Consider the following 14,504-nt stretch of genomic DNA (forward strand, 5'->3'; position numbering starts at 1 on the left):
GTTTAGTTTTCTGTTTCCTTTTAGGCACAGAGACCTTTGATTTAGAAATAACTGTTTTAATAAATCTATCTACCACATTGGACTTTTCGTTTTATTTTACTTCAAATACATATTTTCCTGATTTTTTTTTCTGATTTCTATTGAAGTCATTACTCTGAAAAACATATTTTTGCTGTTTTCCTGACAAGTCAGCCACTTGCGTCCCTGATATCATAGAACCATAAAATAACTTGGGTTGGAAGGGTCTTCAAGGATCATCAAGTACCAACGCTCCTGATGCACACAGGGCTGCCAATCTCCATATCTAATACTAGACCACGCTGCCCAGGGCCCCAACTAACCTGGCTTTGAACACATCTAGGTATGGGGCATCCACAACCTCTCTGGGCAGCCTGTTCCAGCACCTCACCACTCTCTCTGTAAAGAACTTCCCCCTGACATCCAACCTAAATCTTCCCTTCTTCAACTTAATACTGTTTCCCCATGTCCTGCCTTTATCTGCCCTTGTAAAGAGTTGACTGCCCTCCTGTCTATAGGCTCCCTTTAGGTAGTTAAAGGCTGCAGTGAGGTCACCCTTCAGCATTCTCTTCTCCAGGGTGGACAGGCACAGCTCCCTTAGCCTGCCTTTGTAGGAGAGGTGCTCCAGCCCTCTGATCTTCTTTGTGGCCCTCTTCTGGACTCTCTCCAACAGCTCCCTGTCTTATACTGGGGGTCACAGACCTGGACACAGTACTCCAGATGGGGCCTCACGAGGGCAGGGTAGAGTGGGATAATCACCTCCCAGTCCCTGCTGGCCACCCCTCTTCTGCTGGAGCCCAGGATGGCATTTGCTTTCCGAGCTGCAAAAGTACACTTGAAATCTTCTTACATTTTGGATATATTGCTGTTCTATCAGAGATACATTTTCCATTGTTTTCATAGTTTCCATTTTTTCCATTGTTTTGTAAGGTCATTAAAGCCAATTGAGAGTGAGGAAGAGAACAGAGACTAATCCGGGGACTGATGATCCCTCTCCTTTAATGTTTTCTGTTGGGTAAGGCATTGTAATGTAGAGGTCCTGCAGGTTTTCTAAATCAATGCCCTGTCACAAGAAACAAACAATAGGACTGTTGAGTTTCAGTGATGGTGTCCCCAGATAGTTATTTTCAAGGTTTTTGGCCATCAGTAACATCATTCCCAGCCCCTCACCTCCCCTCATGCTGACTGTGGGATCAAGTTGGTAAATTACTTCGTACTAGACTGACATACTACCATGTGCTGTGGTGCCAGCATTTTCTGTGGGTCATCATGAATGCAGTTTACCTTAGACTTTACCATGGACTTACCTTAGACTTACTATCTTTCAGCTAACCAGAAGCCTGAAGAAAATGGGAACTGTAAGGAGAGAAAACCAATTCAAGCTAATTCTGGAAGAGATCTGAAAGCTGTCAGCAAGAGGAAAACAATTTGAAGAAAGACAAGTATTTGCTGTCAAGAGCTGTTATACTTTAAGAGGGCTGCTCTCAGATACTTGCAATTTCTTGACAACTAAATGAAATCAGGAAGCCAGAATACTTATTTGGCAACTCAGAGATTTTTCCACTGTTTGATATCACCTCTGGACTCAAGCAGCATTATGATGTATGTTTTCTTGCTTCCAAGCACTAACATACCCAAGATTGCTTACAAAAGCCTGAGGAAACTCCTTTTCCTTTAACTTAAGAAAGCATTCCAAAGTCTAAAACTTTAAGGTGTTGGTTTCCCCCTGCTTCTATTTTTGTTTCAAGCTGACAATAAAAGGAAACAATACTGTATGAAAGTCTGAAGTCCATAGGCAGAATTGTTCATAAGCTACCCATGAACATGGAATCAAAAATAAATGTAACTTTAAAATAAATTGAATGCTTCCCTATACTGTATAGAAAAAAATAATAAAATTAATAAAATCAATTTTCAAAGCAGATGTTATCAAGTCAAATTTTATTTTGATAAATCTGAGCAACTTTTAAGATTTTTAAATATGATTCAGATACTTCACTGCTAATTACAGAATTAAGGTATTTTGTGAATTGGAACCCAATACAAAAAATGCAGCCTGTCCTTGTTTCTTACAAATTTTTTTCAGGTAATCTATTGCAGATAACACTGGAGTGTGATCTGAAATATTTCCATTTTAGGATTTGATCTTTAGAGAAATGTCTATATAAATGATTAAGTAAGAATTTTGCAATATATTTAATCTCGTGGCAGTACATATAATATGAGTATTTACAAATTCCACATTAGATTTATTTTCTCTAGGTTTATCATTCTTCAGGTATGCAAACAATGCATGAACTCATTAAAAATATTGCTTCACTTTTTAGGGAATGCTCAGTCTCTGAAGAAATTCCTGTTTCAGTTCCTGAGATTAAAAACATGAGGAATGCTCTGAAAGTGGTATGTCCTGTTTTATTATGTTGGACCATGACATCAGAGGTGGATGTTGGTGGTACGAAAGTAGAGGCTGTTACATTTTGTTGCCATGTAACAGATAGCAGCAGAGGGACAGTCTGACAAAATGGTGTCTGACATGAACTGGGTATGAAGCAGAAGTGTGTCACTGAATTCCTCTATGTGAAAAAAATGCATCCATTGAGAGCTTGTGTATAAGATCCAGTAAATTTAATTGTTAATAATAAAGAGATCTAAGATGTTTAGACTTGATACTAATGCTCTGAAGAGTAAAACAAGAAGTGCATTCACAATATTTTTGTTGCACAAGAAGTTTCATTTTAGGTTATTCTACATTTTACTGGTAGTAAGGGAGAAATTACAGAAACATAGGGGTTTGAAGGGACCTCTGAAGATCATGTTATCCAATTCCCCTGCTAAAGCATGTTCCCTAAAATAAGTTGCTCAGGAAAATGTTCAGATGGGTTTTGAATATCTCCAGAGAAGGAGATTCCGTAACCTCTCTGGACATCTTATTTCTAGTTTCTATGTTTTTCTTTTCTTTTCTTTTCTTTTCTTTTCTTTTCTTTTCTTTTCTTTTCTTTTCTTTTCTTTTCTTTTCTTTTCTCTTTTCTTTTCTTTTCTTTTCTTTTCTTTTCGTGTGTGTGTGTTGTAATTCACTAATTCACTTTGTAGGCAATTTCTAGCTCAAAAAGGCAAGCACGTACCTCCTATTTCTAAAATTTCTTCTGTGTGAGTAATCTCTGTAAATTTTCATACCAATCACCGCAAGTTGTTTTCTTCATGTATTCAGCATTGATTTATTAACACATGATTGGGCTAACTAATTCAAATCTTCGTCTTTGACATCTACCAAAACACTGAGCTGTGACCGGAATCAGTTTTTTGTCTTGTTTTGAATTGGTTTGTTTTCACTGTTTTGTTGTTGTTGATTTCTTTCTTAGCTCTTATTCTGATCTGTTCACAGATGTAGAGTTCTGCATTTTAGAAGTAAAATACTCAAATGTATTTAGATAAGAGGAGAAAATATACTATATGTCAATTTTGATTGCAGTGGAGTTAATACTGTTTTGAATACTGAAGATTCTATGGCAATTGCTTTGTGTAAAGTGACTGTTGTTTTAATTCTAAGCAAAGGGTCTAACAGAAAGTCAAATCTCATATTGTGTCAGATCATTTTAGATTGCCACAATGAATTAAGAAAATCATGCTTTAGCTCCAGAAGTTGTTACTAAGAAATGCTCCAAGATTTCTGAAACTTAGAATTTCTTTTTCCCTCTCCGTGTTCTACAGGAGTTTTAATACCTTCTTTTCCTGCTTATTCATCACTTCAGCTAAACCAATCTGCTTTACCTACAGTGCCTGTAGTTTAGCAACATCAGAGACAAGTAGAAATATTCTTATAATCCTGGCAAAACATCTCTCTCTTCAAGAAGCTTGTAGCTTCTTTCATATGTATTTTTTTCTTTCATTTTGTTACTTAGCCTAAGACATTTTTCAGGCTTTATGTTTTCATCAAAAAATTTTCCAGTCTAAAATCTCTGAAAGGAAAAAAAATCATGGTATGGCTCAAAACTGTAAGACTATCTTATATATGAACCTAATGGAACTGGAATCACTTCCTCGGAATTGATCGCCGAGGATCGCCGCTTCGGAGCTGTTTCAGCCAGAGCCGCAGCGGCTGATCGCGAAGAGCACGTGGATCTCGATCGGTTCCCTCTTCCGGGGGTCCCCGAGACAACAGAGAAGCCCGGCAGATCTCGCGAGAGCGGCTGACGCAGCGGGGGCGTTGCCAGGGCAACGGCGGGGGATTTAAACGGGCGCAAACCCCGAAGAAGCCCTTGATCGCCGAGGATCGCCACTTCGGAGCTGTTTCAGCCAGAGCCGCAGCGGCTGATCGCGAAGAGCACGTGGATCTCGATCGGTTCCCTCTTCCGGGGGTCCCCGAGCTGCCCACCAGGGCGGAGAGGAGAGGCGTTATCACTGTGAGGTAAGTGGCAGGTGCGGGATCACCCATTAACGACCTGGTAAGGGGGCGAGGGCAGAGCCAGCACTATCAGCAGCAGGGTAGGGCTTATCGGTCACGCCCTGTTAAGGCTATTCTAGTTGTGCTAATTAGTCTTCAGGTTCTCTATGGCTCCACCCCGGCGGAAGGCTACTGTCTCTAAAAATAATGTGGGGACCCAGACAGAGGCCCCCTGCACATGTGAAAGAAAGACTGCCAAGAAGAATGCAGAGGTGCAGACTGAGGTCCCAAAACAACATGCTAGTGTGCAGGTCACTGGCTGTGATGAGTGCCAGAACCTGGCCCTTGCAGTGCCAGGAGATGGAGGCAGCACTTGTGTAAGATGTGACCAGCTAAAGGACTTACTTTGCCTTGTGGTCAACCTGAAGGAGGAGGTGGAGAGGCTAAGGACCATAAAGGAATGTGAGAGGGAGATTGATTGGTGGTGCCAGTCCCTATCAGCCCCGAGATCTTGGCACACAGCTGAGGCTCTGCGTGGAGCGTGTCACCCCCTGCTGCCTTGCAAACAGGTAGTAGAGGGGAACCGGCAGGTAGACTGTGTTCCTGCTGCAGTGCAAGGCAATTTGAGAGCAGAGCAAGGCAATCTAAGGGAGGAGGAGGAGTGGAAAAGGATACCAGCTCAGCGAAGTGGGCGTCCTCCATCCCGACCATCCTCGGCTCCCCAGGTGCCTCTGCAAAATAGGTTTGAGGCCCTGAATCTCGAGGGAGAGGTGAGTGAGGGGGTGGAGGGAGGTCCACCCTCTGGAGGTCCCTTCCAACCCCTACGATTCTGTGATTCTGTGAACACCATTTACATCAGTGCATTTTTGTTAGGCTTGTGCCAGATTTTCAGATGTTCTTTTCTATATCCTTGTTCATATTGTCCTTTCTAGGTCTTCAAGCAATTAGTTTTCATTTGCATGCATCATTTCACTGCTCTGCTCCCAAGATAGAGTCCTTCCTGGCTGTACTATGATTTTATTCCCTTCAGTTTTTTCCATTTGGGCTTTTTATTCATTTTCTTCAGACTTTTCTTTGAGCTCTGTATCTTTGGGGCTTCTGGTTTACTTTCTCCTTTGTTAATTTTAGTTGCTGGCACATTGTGCTGCTTACAAATAGAAGAAGGCACAATATGGATTTTTATTTATTTATTTTTAGTTTCTGAACAATTACACCAGTCACTTAAGTCGATTTCCCTCCACAAACACTATCTATTATTGTTATTTATTTATATTATGATTTTGATTCTCTATTCCCCAAAATTCTGTATGAATAAACAAGTAATTTTCTCAGAAGGAATTTCTGAAATAAATTAATCAGTCAAAGGAGGCTTACATGTGAGAATCTATTACATACCAGATTTTATGTGTATACGTGTACATAGGTATATATAAAAAATAAGTACTCTTAATTGTTTACTGTTCAGTTGTGGGTTTTTTTTGTTTGTTTTGTTTCTAACTGTTTCACAATGGATCTTGGCATTTAAGTTATTAGAAATTAACCCTCTCACAAGACAATGAGGCCAATTAATCATGTTATAGTCATAGGCAAAACTCTTGAAAGTAAAACTAGAGAAGAAACAAAATATATTAGTCCTCATTTTTAAAAACTGATTGCCTTCTTTCAATATCTATTTTCAGTTATTTTTTGAGTTGTCTTTCACTAAATTCTTTGATTTTTTTTCCCTCACAATTACCTGAATCAAATTACAATCTATTCATATGTCTGATTTTAACTAAAAAATACTTAACACAATTTTTAATTACATGTATCTAGTAGCTTTTATTTTTTATATTTAACTTAAGTATTTATAACTTTAATAAAACATTATGTACTGTAGTATATTATATTTCCAAAGAATCATTTCAGCAATTATGTGAAAATTAATTATTTGTTTCCTGCTCAGCCACTCCGTTTAGGTATTCATGTGTATAAATAATGGAAATATTAAAACTGTCTTATATTTAGATATTAAAGGGTTTTGTTATAGGAAATTTTAGCCTCAAATGAGCAGATGTTGATTCCTGTGGGTTTACCATGTACAAGGATACGTTAATAATGGTTTGATTCTTTAATTGCAAACTTGTAAATTCATCACGACCCCCTTAAACTAAAACTTAAGGACTGTGCTCATTAATAAACTTCAGTATTTTAGTAAAGAAGAAAAAAAATGATAAAGTATTATTTAAAAAAAAAAAAAATTTCAGTTGTTTCTGGTAACTAATAGATTTGGTGCTAATAATGGTGACAATCAGTAAAACCAGTGGTATACATAGCTGTGAGAATAAACCTAGATAAAACAAAATATAGAGAGTGAATTCTTTTTTTTTTTTTTTTATCTTTTATCTGCCAAATTATTTACATTCAAGATTTTATTCGGCCTCAAAAGGTTTGTGGCCTTTGACATCTACAGTCTTCTGAACACTGGCTTGGATAAATAGATGTGGCAAAAAGAACTGGATGCAAGGAAAGAATAAGATGCTCTGGTATTGGGCTGTAGGACTTTCTTCAAGTATAAGTCAGATCTTAGATGGCACTAATGTTTTTCAGGTTAGTTTTGCAGTTTTTGTGACAAAAAGAAACTTCAGATACTGGAAAACAAACTTGGAAAACATTATTGTAACTGAAGATCTAATAACAATATAAAGTGAAGTGGTACTTAGAGTATTTGTGAAGATTGCCTTTAGATATTTAGAACAATCTAGACTAACTGGACGTAGACTATTGATCAACAGCTCATCTTTGCCCTGTACTTGATTTTCTGTTTCCATCAACATTATGTGCATAATTCCTTTCCTCTCACTGGTTTCTCATGAGCTGCAGCAGTGGGCAAAATAGGAGGATCAACATCATTAAAATTAAGAAAATTGAGTAATCAATGTAAATTAAATGGTCATTATCTTGCAAAGCTACAGCAGTGGCAAAATCTTTTTTTTTTTCCTGTATTTTAAATTAAGCAAAAATTGAGAATTGAAGCACTCTGGTATGCAATCATGTCCAAGTTAGAAGTGGCATTGGAAAACCTAACGCAAATTAGGACTACATTTTCTTTAAAAGGCATCAAATTGTATTCCTTCAGTTCCACTTGTGATTACAAGACTAATGCTCATTTTTGATTATTGATAATTTTCTTGAATATACTTTTTATTTTGAAAATAATAATCTTTTATCTTGCATTCAAGTACCCTCTCAGAGAGGCTATTCGTGAGATTACTAATTTCTCATCTCATTTGGGTTGTTTGTCTTAAACCACGTTGTTAAACATTTCTAAATACTATGCATGATAAAAATGCAGTGACCACGCGCTGATATTTAAGATTTTAGAAGTGCAAGGTAGCTTGCAGTAAGTACTTGAATTTGCAAAACTTTCATTCATATATGTAGGAGGTATTGAACTTTAGGACAATTTATTAGATAAAACTAGATTTGTCTAGTTTTGTTGTGTATATCATGGCATACTCTCTCTGCTTATTGCCCTGAAAGAGCTCTGGTGCAATGTGTTTTTGAGTTTTTTGACCTTTCTTAATGTGCTTAGTTTAGAGCACAGCTGGAGAGTGACAAATAATTACTAGGTTTTCTTATAGAGCAATTTCTTCAATCACTTATATGTGACTGGTAATACTATTTCTCCTCTTCTGTCATCAGATCCATGGTTCAGTCTGTATGCTTTATAGAATAGAGGAACAGCTCTTAGTCAAGCACCTGAATCACCTGGAGAAAAGTCTAACATATTATTGCTAATCACCAGCCAGTGTTTGGTTCTGCCAGTATCAACAACTCTTCTAAAACATCAAAAGGATATCTTCCATCCTTTGGCATCCCCCTCTCCTGGAAAGATTAGCAAGAATATCAGACCAAGAGACAGAAGTTTTTAAAGCCTGCAGTTAGAGCTTGTGTACTTTGTCCACGTTCATGTCTAATTTCATAGCATTACCCACAGATGATAACAACCACAGCCACTTAGCCTAATCATTCCTCTACGTCTTGGTAGCAAATTCAATAAAAATATGTCTATCATATGGTCATCAAGATTGTCATCAGGATTTCATATTTATTATTTTCTTAATTACTAAGATTTGGGGTGAAACTGATCAAGTTATTCTAGTGCCGCAGATTGCATGATCAGCAAAGGGTTCATCTTTATAGTATGTATATTATAATTAAGGATAAATTTACCTTTAGCTTACAAAGTCCGAACAACAGAACTAAATAAGCACAAATGGGTTAAAAGAAGTTACAAATCTGTTAACATATTTGGATGATATTTTGCTGAATAGGTTCACCAGGATGCTTAAATTCCTTTGCACACTGTATTCATAGTTAGGAGTAAAAAGTAGAAAACTCATTAAATCAAAGTAAATGGCCACTTGCACTCAGATATCCTAAACTGGGAAATAGTGAAAATTTTCAAGTTCATGGATTTATCTTATCCCAGATGACTTTTTTTTCTTCCTTAATTTCTATCCTACATTTTTTTTTTCTTTTTGTCAAAGAATTGCTTGAAGACTGACAAAATCTAGAAATAAAATCGAGTATATTAACATGTTAATGTGTAATATGGAAAGGCTTTTCCATTAATGTGCTGATAACAGCACATAATGTATTTTTTATAGAGTAGTCTGCTGACTTGAAGTACTGTAGCAGCCTTTGTGCTTGACAGCTTGGGAACTATAGAAATTACAGTGTATGTGGAGGCTCATTTACATACCTCAGTGCATCAGTTCAAATAGTTATTGTCACTTTAAAGCATTTGTAAAAAGGAATACATTTTCTGATATCTTGATTTTTTTATTATTACAAAATAATTAATATAGTTCTATGCTTTCTTAAAAAAAAAAAAATAGACATCTGTTCTGCATGAAAAGATATTTTTGTATGAGAAACTTTAACAAATAAAGTGGAAAAATCTTTAGGTAACTGCAAAATTGAACACCATAGATTTCTCCTCTTATCAGAGATTTGCTCTGTATTTTCACTCTTGCAATTTAATCTCCATTCATTCTTCATGCAGCAATTAAAAGGAACTGTTTCTTCAAAAAGCATCTTGACTTGTATTGTCTTTCTCTCTCTCTCTCTCTCTCTCTCTCTCTTTTTTTTCCTAGCTGGAAAAACTTGAAGAGTTAGACATCACTTTATTGCACTGTTTATTAACCAGAAAAATGAAACAGAACAAAACAAAGCAAAACAAACAAACAGAAAATCTATCAGACTAGGAGGAAGAATCCATCTGTGTATGTTTTGAGTTTTATTGAAGGGTGATGGTGGTGATTGTTTACAAAATCTATGGAACAAGCAAATAGATTTTAATATGGGATGGTCTGTTCATAAAGGGAAAGGTACAGACTTGAAATTTATCTTCTGTGAGTTTCTTATCATTCTGGGATTTTTTTCCACCATGTTTTTTGAGTATTCAGAAAGTATAAATATAGTTCTATAAATAACTCTTATTAGTTTGCTAAGTAAATCTCCATAATAAGCTGTAAATCATGCTTACAGATGAATGCCTAGGATGAAAGGTGGGAGAGTACACATACAGCCTGATTTACTTGACTGTGAGGAAATTAATATGTAGATAATACTAATGAGAAATCAAGGCTTACTGTTACTTTACAACTCTCTGTAGAAGAAAAAGTACATACAAGGCTTCCACTATGGTGCGTCTTATAAAATAGTTCTTACTTGCAACAGCAGGTTACCTACAGTTATCAATATGGATTATTAAATATTTAATCACAAATTATTTTAAATAGGCATACCAAGCTTTTAAAATTGCAGGAAAATAATGTGTTTCTTAACCAACATATTTCAGTTCTGATATTCATCAATAGTAATCTGATGGGGCAACTGATGAGAGTGCTTCATGTTTGTTGGTTCTGCAGTTATGAGACAAATCACCTAATGGTCATTCCTGTTGTCATGGTTTTATAATTTTTGTTATAAATATTCCACATCAAAGCATCATGTAAAGCACTGGGAATTAAAGAATTAATACTCCAATTCTGTGGACTTATGATTTTCTGGGTACCTGATTCTCTGAAGAGAAACACTACATACCCCAGAAGACTTTTGCACCCAAAGGGAAAGATTGCAAGTCACAAGATTCTCCCCTCTCTCTTGCTGCCTGGCAGTGTGTGGATGCTCCCCAGATGTTTCGCCTTCAATTTTAGAGTAAGGCGTTCGGTTTTGGACACTCTCTCTCATTTTATTTGATTTGTTGACCTCAATTCCAATTATATATTGTATTACATTGTGCTATCTTGCATTCTGATATCATATTTAGTAAATTAACTCCTCAGATCGTCGTGGCTGTTCTTAGTCTGATCTCCCGTTTTTTTTGCTCTTTTCTAAATCTCTCTCTCTTTCTTTCCCCCCCCCCCCCCCCCCCCCACAGTGTGCTTGGAATTTCTTACTGATGGGCATTTGTGAAACTGAACAAAGTTTATTTTCAACTCTTCCCCTTTTTTCCCTTTTTGCAGAGCCTGGGTCCAGGGGTCCCTTGCCCCATTAGTCACAGAACCAGTCTAAACCAGCCTGTAAACTCTCAACACCTGTCCCCGTCAAAGACACAGATAGATCTAGAGATAACAAGATAACTCCATGATACATGTAAATGTTTTTGTCCGTATTAACCTAGATATTTCCCTGGAGAGGTCTTCTAACAGTATTTTGAAAGTTCATTTTTTATCATCTTTTACCAGAGGCTTAATGAACAAAGATTATAATTTTATTAGCTTTTACCTTCTTCCTCCTTTCTTGCCAACTCCCTCTGGGGGAGTTTGTTTGAAGTTGCAGCAGCAACTTAAGATTTGAAAAGTTGTTCCTTCAAGAACTACTTTTTTCTTAGAATTCATTAATTTTATTCTGAATTCATCAGAAAAAATATTAGATGAAACAGACTTCTTTTTTATAGCTTCAGATTTTCTTTCTGACTTTACATGATGGTATTAGAACTATGAGTTCTTCACAGTAGAAAACATTTTTCTTCTTGAATAGAGAAAGATGTTGAATAGAAGATGTTGAATATTCTGATAGTTGATCAAGTTTTCATCTCTATTAAGTTGGTATTTTACAACTTAGAAAAATGAGAATATTTGATTTTGAACTTCAGACAGAGAAATAGCCGGCCTGTACGTTAGGTTAATAATTTCTTTGGTTTATTACTTTGTAATAAGAAACAAACAAAAAGAACAGTCAGGGGAACAAGGATTCTAGAGTCCTAGAAATAGCCCTGTATTGCACTCACAATTAGAATTGCAATAGTTTTACTCTGAAAGTTTGGACTCTTATAGACATATGAGAACTTATGCTTATTGTTTGGTCACTAATTCATAACATCATTTATAGAGACACATCTAACTTAAATTTAAGTATTTCTTTGATTAAATAATGATTAAAATAAATGATCCAAATAAAATTAGTAGTTTTGAGAAATGCTGGATCCTGCTGCATGATGGGTTTTACTTAATTCAATCTCTAATAGATGCTCAATATACTTAAATTATATTTCTCATTTTCCTGTTTTTTTTTTTTTTTTCATCACTAACTTGTTTCTGAGACTTTTCTGCCAGTCAGGTTAAATACATCTGCAAACTGCTTGCATTCCTGTTCCACATCATGTTCTAATTTCATTTTAGTTTTTTTGCTCTTTTCTAAATCTCTCTTTTTTTTTTTTTTTTTTCCCCACAGTGTGCTTGGAATTTCTTACTGATGGGAGTTTGTGAAACTGAACAAAGTTTATTTTCAAAATATATTCATCGAATCATTGCAGATGTAATTAAGTTCTTAAAAAGATAAATGCCAGGTTCTGAGTATAGTGTGTGGGGGTTCTTGCTCACTTCCTTCTGAAGTTGCTGTTCTTAACCATTACTTCTGCTTCTCTTACAAGGTGCCATGCATGACAAAGTCAACAGTAGTACTTATTTCTTCTTGAACCTACTTAGTAAGCATGCCCTTCAATACCAGTTTCCAGGTACCAAGAAAATGTCAGGAAAACAGTGGAATTTATAGAGTTCATAAGGCCACATGAGAATTTTGGTTCAGAATTCTTGCGTATTAAAATTAGTGTAAGGAAGATTATTTTTTGTTTCTAAGTGGATAATACCTTGGTAGTATTTTATTTTATTTTATTATTTTTATTATGTTACTGCACAGTAAGAGTCATTAGCTTGCATAAAGATTATATTTCTATAAAAAGAATATTGTTAATGCTTTAAGTAAACTTCCTACACCTTCTAATTCAGGGAAACATTAAGAGATTTTACTCTTAACAAGCAGCATTTTTCTCTTGGGATCAGCATTACGGAAAGCAAGCCAGCTCAGCTAATTTGTCCACTACAGTAGTTTAAGGCCAACACACTATATTAATGCAAAATAGCAACATTAAGAGAATTTATAATTCTCAGGCAGGTTTTCATACTGTTCAGAATGCAGAATGTGCAAATGTGCAATTGATTGTAATTTTTTTTTTGAGAGAGAGTGTAGTACATAATCTCTAGTGAATGTATTGACACGCTCTTCATTTCTTACTTTATTTTTCCTTACAGAAGCAAAATTCTTCTTTGAAATTGTAACCTAATTTCCAATGAAGTTTTGATAAAATAACTTCTAAATTAGTTCCCAGTGATGGATTTTATTATTTTCTTTCCTTCCACTTGTTAAAAGAAGCTTTATGTGTATTTTACTATTACATATGTGCTATCATTCATGTTTACTGCAATTCTGCAATAGCTGCTTCCACCGTGTAATTTACCATTCATTCATTTAGCTTCTGGAGAAGCTTTCACAAACTTCTAAATATTTATTTTGTGGTAGTTTCAGCTGCCAACTTGTACTCTGAGACTCTTGCTTGGTAACAGTTTCCCTGATTCTATGTTTTTTAAATAACTATCAGTGATGAGATTAGTCTGTGATATAAGGAGTTAATTTTCCATCTGTCTTGCAGGCATGACTTGCAGTGACTTCAAGAGGATCTATATCTCTGTAAATGGAATCAGAATTGCATCACAGAATAACAAATTATCTTTCTAGTTGTTTGTATCACCTACAATCATGGTTCTGGAAGCACTTACTAACAGAATTGTCCAAATTGTCATGCTTTTTTCTCCTTTTTTTTTTCCCCCCTTCTTGTTTCTTTTTTTTTTTGTTTTTTTGTTTTTTTTCTTTTTAAGTAGACGTAGATGTAGTCTTATGGGTTTTTTTTGTTGTTGTTTGTTTGTTTTAATTAGCCCATCTGTGCCAACTACCTAAAATGGTTGTCTTAGATATCTGTTCTTCTGATTGCAAGTCATTTGTTTTTAGTGTGTTATTTTCTTTTGGTTAGTTGCTGCTTTTAAAATTTTGTATGACATCGTCTTCATTTGAAAGAATTCTGGAGATCACATACCAACTGCAGAATCCCTCAGCCTGTCATATTTGTTGAGACATAATGGAGAATTTCTTCAAGAAATCAGTCAACTGCAGATAGTTTGGTCATAAGCAGTTCTTCATGACCAAACTTGTTTTATATTTTGAACTATGTTCTGAACCTGTGTTTACTTTCCGTATTGCTTTATAGAGAATAGAGGCTAATATTCCTCAAAACAATGAGAAATCTTAATAAATCTTAATTCTACACAAGGTCACATTACCAAGTTTTCAAAAGAGACAGCAATTTTTATTCCACTTACTGTGATGAAGTTCATGGCATGCAAGCTGAACCCTTACCCGTAAAATAGCAAAATCTATGACAGAAACTGAATGTACACATCTGGTTTGTGTAATATAGCTATGTGAGATTTAAACATACAGAAGTTCTGTTAAGGACTTCATTTAGTTGTCATAGAATCAGGAATATTTTGGGGATATTTACAGTGGTTTGTTTCCCTTAATGCAAATAATGAAGTCATAACTCAGAGCTGGATTTTCTTTTGAAGAATATTATCATTAATATGTATGCTTTTGAATTGCACTGTATATAACTTAGCTTGGAATTTAAATCAAAGTCTTAGACACTTTAATAGTTATTTCCATTACCTGCTTGTTCCCCTAGGTCTAACTTGCTGACAAATATTCTAAAAAAAAGTCTTTA

At 35.6% G+C, this 14,504-nt stretch overlaps 1 long non-coding RNA gene across 4 annotated transcripts in view; it reads left to right on the plus strand.

Annotated features, from left to right (window-relative positions):
* The first annotated feature begins 4,076 nt into the window (after positions 1-4,076).
* LOC149918062 (uncharacterized) overlaps positions 4,077-14,504 on the plus strand; it is a 48,551-nt gene continuing 38,123 nt past the window's right edge. For all 4 annotated transcript variants that reach the window (XR_016466340.1, XR_016466342.1, XR_016466343.1 and 1 more), the window contains exon 1: positions 4,077-4,423. This is a non-coding gene — a long non-coding RNA (uncharacterized LOC149918062). The remainder of the gene's footprint in view (positions 4,424-14,504) is intronic.

This window comes from Phasianus colchicus, chromosome 4 (genome assembly GCF_987193195.1).
Source record: "Phasianus colchicus chromosome 4, bPhaCol1.hap1.1, whole genome shotgun sequence".
Classification (NCBI taxonomy): domain Eukaryota; kingdom Metazoa; phylum Chordata; class Aves; order Galliformes; family Phasianidae; genus Phasianus; species Phasianus colchicus.